This window comes from Pseudonaja textilis, chromosome 1 (genome assembly GCF_049901715.1).
Source record: "Pseudonaja textilis isolate UNSWEBS1 chromosome 1, rPseTex1.2, whole genome shotgun sequence".
Taxonomy (NCBI): domain Eukaryota; kingdom Metazoa; phylum Chordata; class Lepidosauria; order Squamata; family Elapidae; genus Pseudonaja; species Pseudonaja textilis.
In genome coordinates this window covers 26,930,131-26,948,180 of record NC_141990.1, presented here as the reverse complement: position 1 = coordinate 26,948,180, position 18,050 = coordinate 26,930,131, and the positions used below count along the sequence as shown (strand labels likewise).

The 18,050-nt window shown below is 38.3% G+C and overlaps 1 protein-coding gene across 2 annotated transcripts in view; it reads right to left on the bottom strand.

The window, feature by feature from the left end:
* The window catches only part of EXTL3 (exostosin like glycosyltransferase 3), a 123,990-nt gene extending 106,638 nt beyond the window's left edge, over positions 1-17,352 (bottom strand). Inside the window, exon 1 of one of the 2 annotated variants that reach the window (XM_087929911.1) lies at positions 17,283-17,352. The gene's annotated coding sequence lies outside the window, so the exon portion shown is untranslated. Of the gene's footprint in view, positions 1-17,165 lie in introns of both variants that reach the window. The other variant, XM_087929905.1, reaches the window with a different exon arrangement.
* Positions 17,353-18,050: the final 698 nt, after the last annotated feature.

Genomic DNA, 18,050 nt, shown 5'->3' with positions numbered 1-18,050 from the left:
ACATATAGACTGGGTGAAACAAGGCCCAATAGCAGTAACTGTGAGAGGGATCTTGGGAGTCTTAGTGGACAACCAGCTAAATATGAGCCAGCATGTGCAGCAGCAGCCAAAAAAGCTAATGCAATCCTAAATTGTATTAACAGAGGGATATAATCAAGATCAATGGAGGTACTAATACCAGTCTATAAAGCCTTAGTAAGATCACACCTAGAGTACTGCATCCAGTTTTGGTCACCACATTATAAAAAAGATGTTAAGACTCTAGAAAAAGTACAGAGAAGAGCAACCAGGATGATTAGGGGACTGGAGACTAAAACATATGAAGAATGGTTACAGAAACTGGGCATGGCTAGTCTAGTAAAGAGAAAGACCAGGGGAGACATGATAGCGGTGTTCCAATATTTGAGGGGCTGCCATAGAGGTGGGGGGTTAAGCTATTTTCTAAAGTGCCTGTAGGCCAGACAAAGAATAATGGATGGAAACTGAACAAGGAGAGCTTTAACCTAGAAATAAGGAGAAACTTTCTGACAGTGAGAACAATCAACCAATGGAACAGCTTGCCCTCGGAAGTTGTGGGAGTGCCATCACTTGAGACTCTCAAGAAGAGATTGGACTGCCATTTGTCAGAAATGGTGTAGGGTCTCCTGCTTGGGTGGGGGTTGGACTAGATGTCCTAAAAGGTCCCTTTCAACTCTGATTATCTGTTATCTGTTATCTGCTAAGCTCTTGTTCCTTGTTAATGTAAAGTTTATATAAAGCAGAGACAGGCAAACCTGTCAATAATACGATTGATTCAATTTCTTATTTTTTTCACCAGTAAGTTTTTTTTCAATTCCTTTCCACAACAGTTTGTGATTTTAAAAAATCTAGACAATAGTGAACGTATGCTTGTGCATTTTTTAAAAGAAGTCCACTGATAAATTCAGAAGAGAGCAGATTGCTGTAAAATGCAAAGCAATTCATTTGTCTCCCATTGATTTTCTGAAATACACCTCTCCATATTGATAGAATCATAGCATGGAAGGGTTAGAAGGAATTTTGGAGATCATCGAGTAGTCTAATTCCCTTCCTAGTACAATAATTCACTATTGCAGTATCTCATCCAACAAAGAAAAAATGAAAAAAGATCTCCAACTAAAAAGAGGCCACTACTTCCCAAAGCAGTCTGCCCCTCTATTGAACACTTATTGCCATTAGGAAAACTGAAATACATACTCCTTGTAATTTAAATCCATTGTTTCTTGTCCCAGTATAACAAGAAAAAAATTGCCTCCTTGTTTTAATATTATAGCCCCTCAGATGCAATAAAGATATCATCATGTCTCTCCTCGTGCCCAACTTTTTTTTCTCCGAACTAAACATACCCATAGGGCCTCCAACTATGTTTCATCATTTTTTCCTTCAAATTCCTGTGGCTGTTGTCTTCTGGATGTATTCCAAATTATCAATGCGTGCCTAAAATATGATGTCCAGAACTACCACAATATTCTATAGCAATCTGACTAATGCAAAATAGAAAGGAACAAGACTGCCTCTTGATTTTGACACCGTATTTCTGTTGATGTAGCTTAAAATTGCATTTCCCTCATTTGCAGCTGAATCGTACATCTGACTTATGTTCAGTTTGTGTTCCATTATGATACCCACAACATTTTGTATGTACTGCTGTTCAGAACGGTCCCCCATCTTATACCCACTTCTTTGATTTTTCCCTACCTAAATGTAGGACTTTGCATTTGCCACTGCTGATTTCTTCCATTGTTATCTCCTCTAAGGTTTTGGCTATTCCCCTCTACATCATCTGCAAATTTGATAATCGTATTTTATAACCTCTCATTCAAGTTATAAATATATTTGACTTATGACCACAATTGAGCCCCAAATTTCATTGTTAAATCAGACATACATTAAGTGAGTTTGGCCCCATTTAATGACCTTCCTTATTAACTGTCAGTGAATCACCACAGTTGTTGAATTAGCAACAAAGTTATGAAGTGAATCTGGCTTCCCCATTGACTTTGTTTGTCAGAAGATCACAAAAGGTGATCACACGGCCATGGGATACAGCAACCATCATAAATATGAACCAGTTGCCAATCATCTGAATCTTGATTACGTAACCATGGGGATGCAACAATGGTTGTAAGTGTGAAAAATGGTCATAAATTGCTTTTTTCAGTGCCACTATAACTTTGAACAGTCACTAAATGAACTGTTGTACATCGAGGACTACCTGTATACCAGTCAAAACTTCCATCCAGCTTGATATAGAACCACTGACATACAGTATACTTTTTGGATATGGTTATTTAACTATAGTAGTTCTGTATTTGTGTTATACAGTTGTATCGTTCAGTCCAAATTTTATCATCCTCTCTGCTAGAATCAATATATTTTGTTGAATACCTTACTGAAGTCAAGATAGATTATTTCACTGCATTCTTAGAGTCAACTAAATTACCACTCAATCAAAAAAAGGAGGTTGAGTTGTTCTGGAATGATATACTCTTCTTGATAAATCCACGCTTTTTCCTGCCAAGTACTGCATTCCTTTCTGAACTGTCATACACCAGCTTAATAACCTGTTCAGAATTTTACCCAGTATCAGTGCCATTCTGACTCATTTGTAGTTTTCTGTTTTCACCTTCATGAAAATTAAAAGACAGCTTGACATTTGCAAACTCCTTTAAGACTTGGATAGAATTGTTTGGTCCTAGATATCTCAAATGACTCATTGTATCCAAATATTATCTATTTCTCATGTTGGGTTACTAGAGTACTTTACTCCCCACTTTTCTGGGTTGTTCTGCTTAGATCCATTTGAATTTTTGGGAAGAAGATTTAAATAATATAAGAGTTAGAGCTCTTTACCATTTTGTTTTCAAGCGAGGTGCATCTACTGATATACACCTTTATTGCATTCAACTTCTCTTTCAAGCCTATGTTCCTTTTGTTCTCCATTACTTGGCAATAGGCCTCCTTCATTATTACTCCCTCCCTCCCTCCCTTCCTCCCGCCCTCCCTCCCTAATATCCTTTTAACCTCTTAGCTCATACAAAACTTCCTTCTGTATCTAGAACAGTGTCATGCCCCTGGTGGAGACTGACTCTGAGGGAGAGGAGGAACAGCTGACAGGGAGTGGAAGTGTGGCTCCGGAGGTTGTGGAGCAGGCTGGGGAAGGGCAGAGGCCAGCTGAGCAGTCAAAGGAGAACCCAGGCCCATCCCCTATCCATCCTAGGGCACACAGGGAGGAGAGGATAAGGGAAAGATGTGGTCTACTCAGGAGGAGAGGGCCTTGATCCTCTTCATGGGTTGCATCTATGACAACTGAATAAGAGTATGGACCTGCGTACTCGCGAACGCTGGAAACAAAGTGTGGAAATATCTATAGCTTATATAGTTCCTCTCTGAGTTTGCCATCCTTCCCAATGTGTTATCTGTGGACATCCTCCAGCCCTTATCTTGCCTGGTTTGTGTTGCTTTTTTCCTTCTTCATGTAACTGTTTGTGTGGGAGTGTTTTTGTCTTTGTCAAAGATATTCGGAGCTTGGAAGCAAACTTAAGGAATAAAAGGGGCTTCACCTATTTTCTGTTACTGTATTTGTTTTGTATCCCACCCTGGGTCATCATCACAACCAGTTTCCCAAGGAGCTGCATCTAGTGGGCAATTATGTTCCAAAGTATAGATTTAGGGACAACCATCCCAGGCATTGTTGAAGGTGAATTTTATAAAATGTCTAATTCAGCTATCCAATTCATTTTTTTTCATTTATTCATAAAAAATATTAAAAATATTTATTATTGAAATACGAAACTCTGGAAGATTAACTGTACAGTAATTAAAATAGCATAAAAAAGAAAAAGAAACAACAGGGTAGAGATATAAACCGTGGCCAAGGGGGAGGGGAACACAAACCAATGCAGTCATGGGTTCAGACATAAACCTTGATCCCCAGGCATGGGGACAGAAACTTGTCTTTAAGGACTTGTGTAAAACTGACAGAGTCAGAGCCTGTCAGCCTTTCCACAAGATCTTAAAGACAAGTTTCATCCCTTCCAGATAGTCCAGGCAAAAAACTAAAACATGAGTACAAATATTATTTTTAATATAATATTATCACTAAGACATAGTGATAAGACATGGTGAAAATATCTCACCCCGTATCTCATCCCCATGCCATTGACGTCACCTAGCAGTTTCATGTTGATGTTAAACAGCAGCAAAAAAAGATGGAGGGGACCTCACAAAGCAAATGCTATGGGCAGGACTGTCCCCCTCCCCCATCAACACCTAGGAACTGACCCTAACCCTAACCCTGGAGGAAGGAAGTAAACCAGTGCAACACATCATCCATATTCACAATTCACAATGTTGATCCAAAAGGATATCACAATCAAAGGTTGCTCCTAAAATATTCTAGAATGGAAAGTGATGATGTGACAGTACTAAGTCAAACATACAATTTATGACATTTAAAACAAATGCAATAAAAAATAAAATAAAAAAATGGAGTAACAGAGACAGTATGCCCCAAACTCTGCTTTTCCAAAGGGCATTTTGGGCTAGTACTTTATGTTCTTTAAACAAGTAGCTTCCCATTCAAATGTACTGTTGTTTCAAATTATTTCTATAGCAGCAAACTGGAGTGAACAAATTTGATGGGAAACAGTTTGCACAATCCCTAAATGGTGTCCATGCAATCCCAAAATTAAATAAAACCCTTTTAAAACTGGCAGGTAACAGTGCCATCTGCCTGAAAACAGTGCCATCTCTTGGCCTAGAATACAACGTACAATACAATACAAAGTTCTCTACTTAGAAATGAAGATCTTGCACTCAAATTTTTATTCATTTTGTTATATAGCTGACCACTCAGCAAACTATGCATGCCATAAAATAACAAGTGTGCAGTCCATAAAACCACATAAGAGAAAGGCATACAAAGATAAACCAAAATGGAAATATACGAACACATAAAGTACTGGGAAAAATAAATACAACAAATGAGTCATGCCACTTCCAGACCTAATACCTAAGAGAAGAATCAGGCCTTTAAAACCTTCCAAAAGGCAGCCATGTGGGGCGAGCCAGGTTTTTGGTAAGATGATGTTCCAAAGGATGGGAACAGCAACAAAGAAGACATGTCTCCTGAGTGCTACTAGATAGTTTTAACTAAATGGTGTGACCTGGAGCACCCCAACGTTGTCAGTTCTTATTGAACAGACAGAAATAATTAGAGACAAATAGTCCATAGGTGGCCTTGCCCTGTGCCTTGAATGGTTTTATAGATAAGAATTAACATTTTGAATTCCACTTGGAAATAAAATAGTAACCAATATAAGTGGCAGAGCAGAGGCATTACCTTGGCATCCTGAGGTATGCCCATAATTAAAGACTTCACTGAATTCTGGACCAGATGAATAATCACCAAGAGCAATTCCATGCAGAGCACATTGCATTAATTCAATCATGAAATGACAAAAGTGAACGAGTGACCATGAGCATTGCCTGCTGATAGATGAACACTGTTTCCCTGAAAATAAGACTCAACTGGAAAATAAAACCTAGCATAATTTTGCAGGATGCTCATAAGTTAAGCCCCAGTTAAGATCATGAACCAGACAGACACATTTAGTACCATATTTCCCCCAAAATAGGCCTAACCTGAAAATAAACCCTAATGTGTTTTGGGAGCAAAAATTAATATAAGCCTGGTCTTATTTTCAGGGGAACATGGGCAGTACAGTTGGTGCAGAAGGTCCTCCAAGGTTGCCACCTGCTTCTTGACCAAGCAATGTAAATCTAGGAGGACCCTTAAATTGTTTGGTGCATTTCTACCCATCCAAAATCAAAGAAGGGAAAATTCTGGACCAAGGAAATATCACAATTCACAACCAGTCTGTTTTAAGAGACCTGAGTCAAATGAAGCATTATTCCATCTAACTCTATTACTTAAATCATCTCTGAAGGTCCCAAGATAGTTTTCATTATAGTAGCTTAAAACCTTTTAAGCAGAGCCCTACACTTATTTGTTCAAAAACAAGCCTTAAGCCCTCCTTAAACCTTATCTGAAGATGACAGGATCTAAGGCTGGGATCTTAATTCACATAAACTATATTCTGCTACCCTGTATCATCTTCCTTACCAATAAATTTATATTCTCAGTGTTGTTGGTAACCAGGAGTTAGTCAATTGAAGTTAGTCAATGCCAAGTATGAATTCCAACTCTCTATCAGCTTGTTTTATATATTATATATTTATATTTCTAAATTTTAAATCTAGTTTTCTTAAGTTTCTATTCAAACAGCAGCCTCATAATCTGGAATGATGGAGGACTCTCTTATCTGTTTTATTATACTCTTAAAATAAATTCCAGCTGGATTATTTAAAACCCAGACAGCTGAAAATGTTTACTATCAAAGAGCCGAAATACAAAATCAATGTCTACTTGGTATGCTCATGACATATATTTTATGAGTTGTGTGATCATATAGATCAGTTAAATATTTACAAAATAAATGATAAAAATATAATGAAAAACAGGCTGTTAAGCCTAAAGTTTTTGAATATAAAACATGTTTAAGGTTAACTTCTGGCAAACAAATTATTTACCTTTTGTGAAGCTGGAAAAGTCAAATAAAGAAAACATAATGCTATTTAGGGAAAGCACTGATAGTGCCCATATTAAACGTGAACAAGAAATATGCAGATACTAGAAAACAAATGATTGAAAATCTGGAAACCAATCACTATGAAGAACAATTAAAAACCTAGGTATGTTTACCCTATAGAAAATATGATTGAGCCATATGATCTCTAAAATGTTGTCACATAGGAGTGGATATCTTCAAGGGACCACTCTGCTCATCCTATAAAATTATCAAGAGGGCTATACTTACATCTCCACATGAAGGATGCATGGAGTAGAAGTCAGGCCTTTCAGTGGTTAGGCCAAACATTATACATCAGTCTTGTCCTAGAGATATATTTAGCCATTGTTGTCTTCTTTTAAGACTTCTTAAAATAGGAGGGAATGGTTGAGGAAGGAATATTATAAGTTGTTTGCGTCAAGTTATTTATAAAATTTGGTCTAATGCACCACACTAGAAAAACATGAATTCTAGTCCCATATTAGCCATGAAAGCCAGCTGGGTGAATTTGAGTCAGTCATTTTCTCTCTCTCAGTCCAACTCACCTCACAAGGCTGTTGTTGTGGGGAAAATAGGGGGAGGAAGATACGTTGGATATGTTTGCTGCCTTGGGTTACTTGCAAAAATAATAAAGGCAGGAAATAAACAAACAAATAAAAATGCAAGATTAACAAATCTAAAATAAAAGAAAAGCTATTGTTTATTATTGTTGATTTTGATTATGTATAGGTTATATTTTGAGATTGGTGTTTGAGATTCCTATGCCCCACCGAAAATTGAAATTGGGGTGGTAGAGAAATTGTGGAAATAAATACTTATTCCATCTTTTTACTTTCTCTGCAAAAAAATGGTAAAAAGGAAACGGTGAAATGGTTGAGGAAGTGGGGGGAGGGGCAAATTAAGCCAAGAGCCTCCCATCTGGAAATACCTCATTATATGACAGGGGTATCAAATTCTAGCCTGTGGGGTGCTTAGATCTGGCCCACAGGGCCGTCCTGGAAACAGCGAAGGCCTACAGCGCCTCTGCCAGCTTGAGAGGGCCATGAATGTTCCAGGCTCCATTTTCGCTGGCAGAGGGCTGCAGGAGGCCATTACAGCTGAAAATGGGGCCCAGGAGCCCGTTTTTGCTGGCAGAGCGCTTGGGCCACCACAGGCACCTCCGACATGAGTGATGTCATACTGGCCATGCCCACCCCAGCTCCTAGAGGTTAAACACAACCCTGTTACAGCCCTCAATGAAATCTAGTTTGACACCCCTGGTATAAAAAGTTCCTTGTACTTGCTAAGCCTATATAAGCAAAGCAAGGCAAGCCAGAAACTGAATGGTGAACATCAAGGGCAAGACCATCTCATGGTTTTCATCTTGCTTATTAACTGTAGTCACAAAGCAAAGTATGAATTGCTGCTTTCTTTTCTTCTCTTCCCCTCAACTGTTCATCAGCTGTGGAAGGGAAAGAACAAAATAACAATCCAGTGGGTGCCCTGTCAAGGAAGAAGGGGGGAGAAGATTCAAATAGTTTTTTTTAAAGGAGAAAAAGAGAAATCTAATGGGCATACATTCAAAAAATATGATACAAAGGTGCCCATCACTGATTATCACTGGTATTATTTGCTAACCTTTTTGTTATCATTAGCAACTCATTCCTTCCCACAACCGCATATTTTGGCCAGTATCCTCAGAATCACTTCAGAAATATCCAAATGTTTACTTGTATTGCTAGAATGTTTATTTTTATTGAGAACATGTACATACTCGTACTCTTTTCATGACATTTAAGTGGTTTAAAAATGCAAGAACAATAAACCACTAAAATGTAAAACTATACAGATAGAGTGTCAAAACACAAAACATGAATAGACTAAAAATGTTCTGCCATCTCCTAAATTGTAAAAAGGAACTATTATGTCCGACTGGCAATCTGTTCCATAGCACAGGCCCTCTGTGGAAAAACAGGATGAACTATTTCTTGAGATACATTTGTAGCAAAATCCAAGAAGGTGTACCATTAAAGCAGACCTTGAGGTAGCTTGACCCTATGCCGTGCATAGCTTCCTGCAATTCATGACTTGGGCTCAGAAGGAATGATTTCCCACATTTTTTCTGAAAACTCAAGTTGGCGTACTTAAGATTTCTACCCTAGTTTTAGGCCTGCCACAGGCCCATGAAGTAGGTCAAGAGAAAGTAACTGGCTCAGTCACTCAACTAACTCAAAATCTATACTTTCTTCTTTCAGAGCCTGTCTTCTGTTTCAAAAATGAAGAAATTGAGACTTCCCTAGGTAGGAGCTCTTTTTTCAGTATGGAATTAATTTTCATAAACTTCAATCACCAATTATCATGATGGGGGGTCTAACCAAACATATGCAAGAGACTGGTTTGATTACACAAAAGTTGGCTGCTCTTGGGAGACTCTTGAACTGTCTTCTCCCCAACTTCTCAGCTATGAGCCAACTTCTTGGCTCTGCTCTTCAAGATCCTTTGAACTGAATTTTCCAGATCCACATTTGGAAACTTCAGAAGAAAAGAATGTGTGCCATCCCTCAACCCCACAATTGGAAATTGTTTTGTAGTCTTTGGATCCCAGCCCATTATTTTCTCTTTGGTTACAGACTGTTGTATCAGCCCATATCAGGATTCAGACACAGGCATTTGAAGAAACTTCTGTATCCAGACATATGGAAATGATTGGAAACCAGCATACACTGTAACTTTCTATATGCTTCTCCTCTCTTAGGTCAGATTGAAGAAAAAAATGTAGCACAATTTCTTTGAGGTAGGCTTTAATGAAATCCTCTTCCCTCTAAGATACCTGCCTAAACACATTAAAAGCTTTCTTTAACATTTTAATTATCTAGAAAGCATCTGAAAAAGATGGTTGCATTTTAATTTGGAGCAGGAATGGAGCTACAGCTTTCCCTGTCTCTTTTTATGGCTCCCAAGATCTTCCCACCAGAACAGCATCTAACAGCAATGCAGTCGCCTGCCAATTGTCTATGAAAAATGGCAGATTTGTGCACCAAATGTTTCTGCAGCTATTGAAAAGGGAAAGTAGGTCCAGAGTGTCTTCCCTTCAGAATACCATTCCGACATTAGTGTTTTTTTACATTATAAATGTGCGCTTACAAACCAATAATTATTGTCAATATATTTACTTAAAACATATATATTACCATTCTTTCTGAAATGTAAATTCTGTTCATATTTCTTTTCCACGGTCTATTTTCTAAAATGGTATCAAAATGAGTAGGGCCCTGTTTTTACAAATATGTTCTCATCTGAATTTATACAGGCAATGACAGAATTACTTGACAGAATGTTCTTCTCTTCACTTTCCCAAGAAGTTCCAAAGATTAGCAAACCAGATAAGAGACAAATTAGCAAGATTCTCCCCAAGTTACATACACATTTTTACATGTGGATTATTAACAGTTTATTATATTTATATTCTCACACCAGACACATTCTGAAATGTGGGCGACAGTACATTTTACAACACAGGACTGAGTTCTTCAGAAGCTTTTCTGCTGATAGCAAAGTATAGACTATTACTTTCCAAATGAACTCATAGAGCTATGTTTCTCAACCTTGGCAACTTTAAGATGTGTGGACTTCAATTCCCAAAATTCCCTAGCTCACTCTGGGAGTTGACGTTCACATGTCTTAAAATTGTCAAGGTTAAGAAACCCTGTGCATAATCCTCTTCTCCACCCTGGAAACCTTGAGATATGTTAGATATAATAGACCTCTCAATCAAGGATTTTGAAATTGCACTAACAACACATCAGAGAACACAAATTCAAATCTTGGAGTTCATGCAGACTTTGATGAAAGGAAACTTTAAGCATCAAATATTTGTCTGTGAAACAGAAATGTTCTTTCCTCTGCTAATTCTTCCATGCCTCTTTACTATCTACCAAAGACTCTGAGAGTGGTTCAGTGCTAGACAAGTCTTACTTCCTTATGATAAACTAGAGATAGTATTTGAAAACTTAACATGGAAAATGTTCAAGAACCACTAAATGTAGTTTGTTCTATTAGACAACCTTGAAATTATAGGTATAAAATTACAATTATTGTATGTGGCTCAATAGCAATCATTCACTCATTGCAATTACAATAAAGTATCTCTAAGTGTAAATATTCAGATGTAAACTCCATCAAGTTCAATTTTAAATGTTCTTGTAGCAGTGGAGTCTAATTAATGTTCTAACTGCTTTGTACTCTGCTTAGCCATGGTATGTTTAAACAACTTTATTAAATGAAATATAACTGCTTAAAGTCTCAGATATAATTTGGAAACCACAATACACTCATGACCTCCAGATGTGTCAGGTTCTCAAGTGACTTGCAGAATAAAGTATCAAGTTGGAAAAGGCTTAATGTCTACCAAAGAAGAACAATATCTTGACTCATTCCTATTTCACAAGAATCTTCCCAGACCAACAGTTTACACTTAGGCCAGACTAGATAAGGTTTCACAGCAAAGATGTGAAGGTGGGGGTGTCAGACCTTGGCTTTTTGTGCCCAAGTAAGGATTTCAGATTAACTCCTTGCGTGACTCCTCCCTCTGGTTCAGTCAATCTCTCTCCAACAGGTATGGAGCCTATAAAGGTTATATTATTAGAGAAACTAAATTGTTCTCTTGCAAGTTATATTTTATGGTTTTACTGCTTTTAATTATTATCTTTTTGTTTGTTTGTTTTGGTTTTTTGGAGAGAGGATTATCTGTCCTTGAATATTTAACTTTGTATGCCAGCCCGAATCATGCGCATGAGACAAGATGGCTATATAAATGTACTAAATAAATAAATCCAGATTGATTGTAATGTTTTACATATTTTACCATAAATTTTGATGGTCTTTGGAACCCAGTTAGTCAAACAGCACATCAGATAATATTGTGGGTTTAGGGGCATTTTTCCCATTTATAACCAAATACTCATAGATATGGAGAATGCTTTTTAATATGGTTCTAGTAAAGGTCACCCTACACATACAGCACCAATGGGCATTTGTATCTATAGGACTGGGAAAAGATGTTTGTTAATTCCATAAAATGCTTCCACTTTCTAGTTTCACAAACTCTTTCCTCTTATTTAGGCTGAAAGTAAGTTGCTAGATTTTTAATTCAATTCATTAATTCCTCAATGATTGTTTGGGTGGATGTTCTTAACAATCAGATCAAATTCAGAACTTTTAACTGGGGTTGTTTTTGAAATCACACACACACACACACATAAACAGGCAAAAAGTGACAGCCACTGAATGTTTATGAGACAGACTTGATATTTCTCCATTTCACCCATTTGCGATATAAACAGACTAAAAGTTAAATTAGTTAAAATTGTGAATTTGTGCCAAAAGTTTTCTTCCCCTTCATTCATTTTCCCTTGGATTACAGTTTTTAGACTGCTGGTTTGTGGATAGGGACTAACCTCTTTCATTGATCCTATGAAAGTGGTCCGGAGAGCCTTTTTAGATGAAAAGCAGCGTAAATGTACTATAAATAATAAATAAAAGCTCCAACTTATCTGTGCTCTAAATATAAGCCAATCCACAAGAGCAACTGAATTCAATAACCTGCCACATCTCAATCACACCAATGAGTTTTGTGTCAGCACTACAGCCTAGTCAGTACATACCAACCCAGTTTTCTTTGAAGTTGTATCACTTCAGATTGCATCTAGAGTCTTACATGACTGAATGCCCAAACACAGACTCACTTTCTCAATGAGACTTAAGGACTTACCTCTGAAATATTATTCACCAGCTCTGTTTATAATTATGTTGATCCAGGTAAGAGATATCAGTTCTGATTAGCCCATAACAACATTTCAGTCCATTCATGAGAATTTTAAGATACTTAAAAAATATATACAGGGCTTAACAACTTATTTATTTTACCAAAACACTTAAGAAACAAAGTTCCTTGAAGAATTAGAGCTTTAACATTTTAAAACAAAAGAAGCAACTTGAAAGGGTTCCATTTCCAAGCTTAGAACAGCAGTTATTTTCTAACAATACAACTCTTGACAAATTTCATAACTCTGCTGATCAGCTAGGAAGGCTTCTGTGCCAGATCAGGACACCAGTTGCAACACATGACCTTGATCCAAAATGAAATAGCCCAACTAATAACAAGCTCAATTTATTTTGCTCATATAATACTTCTACTACAGGATCCATAGTGAGTGCAAATTGGCTTCTGGATACAACTGCAGGTGTGGTTTGTCACCTTTAAAGACATTCATGTCAGGACTTGGATATCTGTAACATCACCTTCTCCTTGTGGAATCTATTCATTGAACGAGAGAGAGAGAGAAAGAGAGAAAGAGAGAGAGAGAGAGAGAGAGAAGCTTGCTTCAGATCCCTAGGGTGAGGATGTTAACATCAAGGACTCCAAAACCCCATCTCAGTAATAGTCCCTCTTTTCTAGAAAACCTATTCTGAAGATAAGGTTGGTTTTACCCCATCAGTATTCCAGAAGGTCATGAAAACTTTTCTGCTTAGGGAAACTCACAGGCAATGAAAGAATATTCTCTCGAAAAGATGACATCATGAGTTAGTGAGAAGAGTGATCCAATTTTTTTTCAGTGGAAGACTATATGCTTTTGATTTCTATTACCATATTGAGAATAATTTTATAACCTGGTAGAACAGGCCATCAGACAGGAAGAGCATGGAAGATTATATCATCATCATCATCATCATCATCATCACCCATACAGAAAGATACTGCCTAAGGAGAAACATGAGTTTCAAAACATAGTGAAAATATGTTCTTCAAAGGACCAAGTAGTAGTCTAAGTCAGTATTTGGAAAGAGACTGTCTGGAAAGCCATGCATATTGCTCTATGTTGTGTAATGGAAGCAAAATCAAGAGATTAGTGGAAAAAACTGTAAGACTGTCAATTAGTATAGGGGAGAGGCTTTGCATACAGAAAGTCAAATCCAGCCTCTGTCATCTCCAAAAAGAAATTGTGTTTTGAAACCACTGCCAATCCCAACAAATCAATTTCTCCTTTACTGGATGATAATTTCAATCACTCAGCCATCTTTATCAATAATCAAGGCTTTATCAAGGCTTTTTGTGAATACCAGATGATGTAACTTCACATACCTGGAGGGCTTTAGATGGAGAATGTGGCTGTGGAGTGGGGGGAAACATACTGACCTGACCTAGGCAGGTCCTGACCTTTTCTGCTAGAGAAAAAGCAAATTCCAAAAGTATTTAAATATCTTTCCAAGTATGATGTAGATGAGATGAGATGAGAGAGAGGCAAGATTTTAAAAAGTAAAGAGGACAGAAAGCCCACTTCTGATGTATGCTGTGGAAAATATAACAAATCTAATTGTTTCAGTGATGCATGGATAAAAGCAGAAACAGAGCAGAACCGGTGGAATCTACCCAGGGAATAAAGAACCCAGAAGTGACTACCCAAAAGATGAAAAAAGAAAATGGCAGCAGCGGGGAGTGCAAATATAGCCAAATGGTAAAAGTAAAGCACAACTGACCAAAATTGTGTCTGAGGAAAAAAGTAAATACATCTTGGAATTCAGGAACTGTTTGGAATGTTTGCTGTTTGTACAAGACACCAGGAGCTCTGGCACATCATAAGAAAATATGAAGCAAGAGTGTGTTTGTTTTAACTTTGGCCTGCTTCCTGTCTCAATCTCCTCTTCCAGTCTATCTGTTCTGGTTCTTTTACAAAAGAAATGTTGCAAATCTTACTTAGTTACAGAAGCAATGAAGTATCTCTTGTGTGTACAGACCTCTAGATAATCTAGGAACCTCCCTGGCAGAATAAGCCTTTCTTAGTCCAAAAATGCATAAAGGTGTAGTCGGTTTAATGCATTGCACAAGGCATTATTGGCTTAATCATGGTTTGCTAAATATCCACAATAGCTAATGATGCTGAATTGTGGCCCAATATGACTCGCCAAACCATTTTTGCCAATGCTAAGCATATACAGTAAAGAAAACAATCTGATTATATAAAAAAAGACCATGGAAACTGATTTAGGGGTGGCCCAAACTATGGTCTTCCAGGGTAGGAATCTTTGGATCATCTCAGAGAAACAGCTGCCCAGCATTTGAGTTTAAAACCTCCAGTCATGACTCCAGGAGGCAGCCTGGTTGAGGTAGATTTGGAGGAGGGGGTTATCTTGCAAAGAACGAAATAAATTTGCTTGTAATTGTTTAAAATCATACTTCTCTACAGTTGTTTTTGTATACAGATATTATTGCTTATATGCCTTCGGTTGTATGCATACCCATTGAATGTTTGCAAAGACTATCCAGGCATAGATGTGTAATGTTACTTCTTTATCTTTGCCACAGTGATAGACAGGCTCAGCTTGAAGGTATAACAATTAAAGCCTTGGCACTTCCCCTATTTCAATACAGTGCCTGTAGGGTCTTTACACTTTGAATGATTCTTGTGATTTCCTTTCTCTTATCTTGTACCCTTATCCTATGGAAAATCATTCTTTCTGAGCATGGGGTCTTCTACTGGTGTTTATACGTGCTTAATCTATGTTTGATCAATATCTACAGTATGTCATCTTGGGGCTTTGCTGATATCTGGATGCATAAGATTAATCACTCGCAGTAGAAAAATACAACAATTGTTGAATCCTCTCCAAATGTGAGTTTTTCACCACAGCTTTAAACATGCCATATGAATGCATTCAATTTGATTGATTTGTAATGCAAGGTTTTTTAAAAAACAAACAAACCATGAATGGATTGATTCAAGGGTGTTCTACAAACCCAGCCTCACTAAGCAGTTTGAGGAAGCAAATGAGATAATGTCATGATTTAAAGTCTTCAGAAAAATAATACGAAACAAACTTTATATATTTACATTATTTTCTGCTATACTTTCAAAAGCATACATAAGACTCCAACATGATTGTGAATATTATCACAATGTTACAGAACCCCTTTCCCACATCTCCTACAGCAGAAGGACAATGCAGAAATAAATCCAGAGATAGCACTTCCTTTATATTTCTTTGACTATAAAATATATCACATAATCATTTAGGATGATACTTCTCAGAGTTAGTTTTCTGTAATTCTGAAATGATTTCTTGCCCTTCTTGGTAGCTGGCATGCAATAATAATAATAACAACAACAACAACACCCTACTCAGAACTGCCTACATACTCAGATGCTAACTTAATAGCTCTTAGGTCTTTGGTTAAGGCTTGAAATGTTAAATTTTTACCAGTCCCAGACTGTGAATCAAATTGAAGATTAAATCAATAGTAATAATAATAATAGTAATAATAATAATACCAACAATAATAATAATAGCAGCAGCAACAGCAGCTTTAAATACAGAAAGTGCCAGGTTTGATTTCTCTCACTTTGAATTTTTCCAGAAATTCCAGTTGGTTGGAGGGGAAAAAAAATAAGTGAAAAAGAATCACTACTGCTCCAAGTTGAACCCAAAGGACAAATAATAATATAAATTTTAAATTTGTATAAATCAATATAAATTTAATAAATAACCTGACTCCCGAGTAAAGAAATAACACAACAGTGAGTCTAATTAAACTACACACACATATTCATGGATTCCGCAGGAGTAGAGGTTGATTCAATAGAGTCATGATCTCCTGGATGCTCAACGAACTCAGCTTTCCTTTGCCTGCGCTTGGAGAAAACTTTAAAAGCTATTCAAATCCTGAACAGAAAATCAGGAAGACCCTGGATTCACATTCGGCAAGGAGAAAAGAGAGACGGGCGCTTCGAGTCGCCTGAATCCGCGAACTAGATCCGCGAAGCAGCCCCTGACGAGACAAGAGAATCTTAAGTCTCCCGCACAAAGGTCTTTCTTGCGAGGGGTGAAACGGTAAAGGGAGGATGGGTGCAGGGGGGTGGGGAATAGCGGAAGTTCAGGGCTTATGCCACACAAGATCCTTTCAGACAGCATTTTATGTGTTTTTGCATTAAGACCCCCCCCCCAAAAAAAATTGAAGAGTACAGTTTGTACGAGAGACGCTCCCAGGGAAAACCACACAGACGGAACATGCACTGTATAAAGGAGGCAAGCATCCGGCCACATCCTTCCATCTACCACTGCCGCTTCCAGCCGACGCCCGATGCCTCCCCCCTCGACACTTCGCTGAACTCGGAAGACTCTGGAAAAGAAGGCGCTCAACTCTACCGAGAACTACCAGTCACACACACACACACACCTCAAGCACCCTTCGAGACGCCTGACACCGCAGCTTCTTCCTTCCTAGCCTCGGAAAGCATGCTCAGCAAATTCCCCTTGCATGACGGAGGGGAGAGAAGCTCAGTCGTGCAAAATCCAATACCCTGCCCAATCCGAATCCGCTTGCAACGGATTCGGATCCGAAAAGCCTCCCTCCGAATCTGCCCAGCCAGCACGAGCAGCAGAAGCCATGTCTAGCGGTCTCTGCCTGTGCCCCACTGCCCGCTCCGCTCCGCCCAGAAAAAAAAAAGCCAGCAAACAACCGAAGCAAATCTCCGCTCTTACCTAAGCATTTACAAGGAATGTGTGGGGAGAGAAGCAACTTTTACGCAGCGTTCCCCGACAGACAGACAGAGAGAGAGAGAGAGAGAGAGGGAGGGAGAAAAGGTTGGCCGGACGCACCGAGTCGCCGCCTGCAGCCTGCAGCCGCGCCTGCAGCATTGTTCCCACTTCCAGAGTGCAAACAAGGACTACTGTATAATAACCGATGCTCAGTGCATTGTGGGAAGCCGAGCTTTGAAACTGGAGAAAAATGGAAAGATGCGCCCCCTAGTGGGAATCCAGGCAGGGATGCGGGGCAAAGGTAGCGCAAGTATCATAGGTGATGGGCGAAGGACGTTTCCACTTGGAAAATTCCTGAGCTTTTTAGGTGCCCGTTTTCCTGACCCGGGAAACGAAGCAGTAAGGCAGCTTGTACTCATCTTTTAGGACAAATACATTTATCATCAGATAACTTTGGAGGACTGTTAACAGTACTCACAATAGCTTATCTAATACATCATAATACATGCCTTAGTTACTAAAATATCTGAAATATAAAAAGTGTTTTCCTGGCAAGTCAAATCGCTGGTCTGATCTATTTCAGCTAGATGTTTTTACTCTAACTAAGCAGAAATTCTCCAGAACATAAAGCAGGATCATTCCTGTGTGACATCAAATGGGAGAAATCAAGGACAGTCCCCAGGGGAGGAATTATTAGACAAATGAGAAGACAGGACAATTTAGGGGCTGAGCGCAGGCCCTGCTTGCGGATGATCCCAGATTCAGTGTTTGACACTTCTGCGTAAAAATATAATCACTGATGATTCAGATTTGATTTGTGCAGGGATGTCATGATTTACTTTCTACTCAAACCATTGTTAATTATGTGACAATATCCAATCTAGTCCA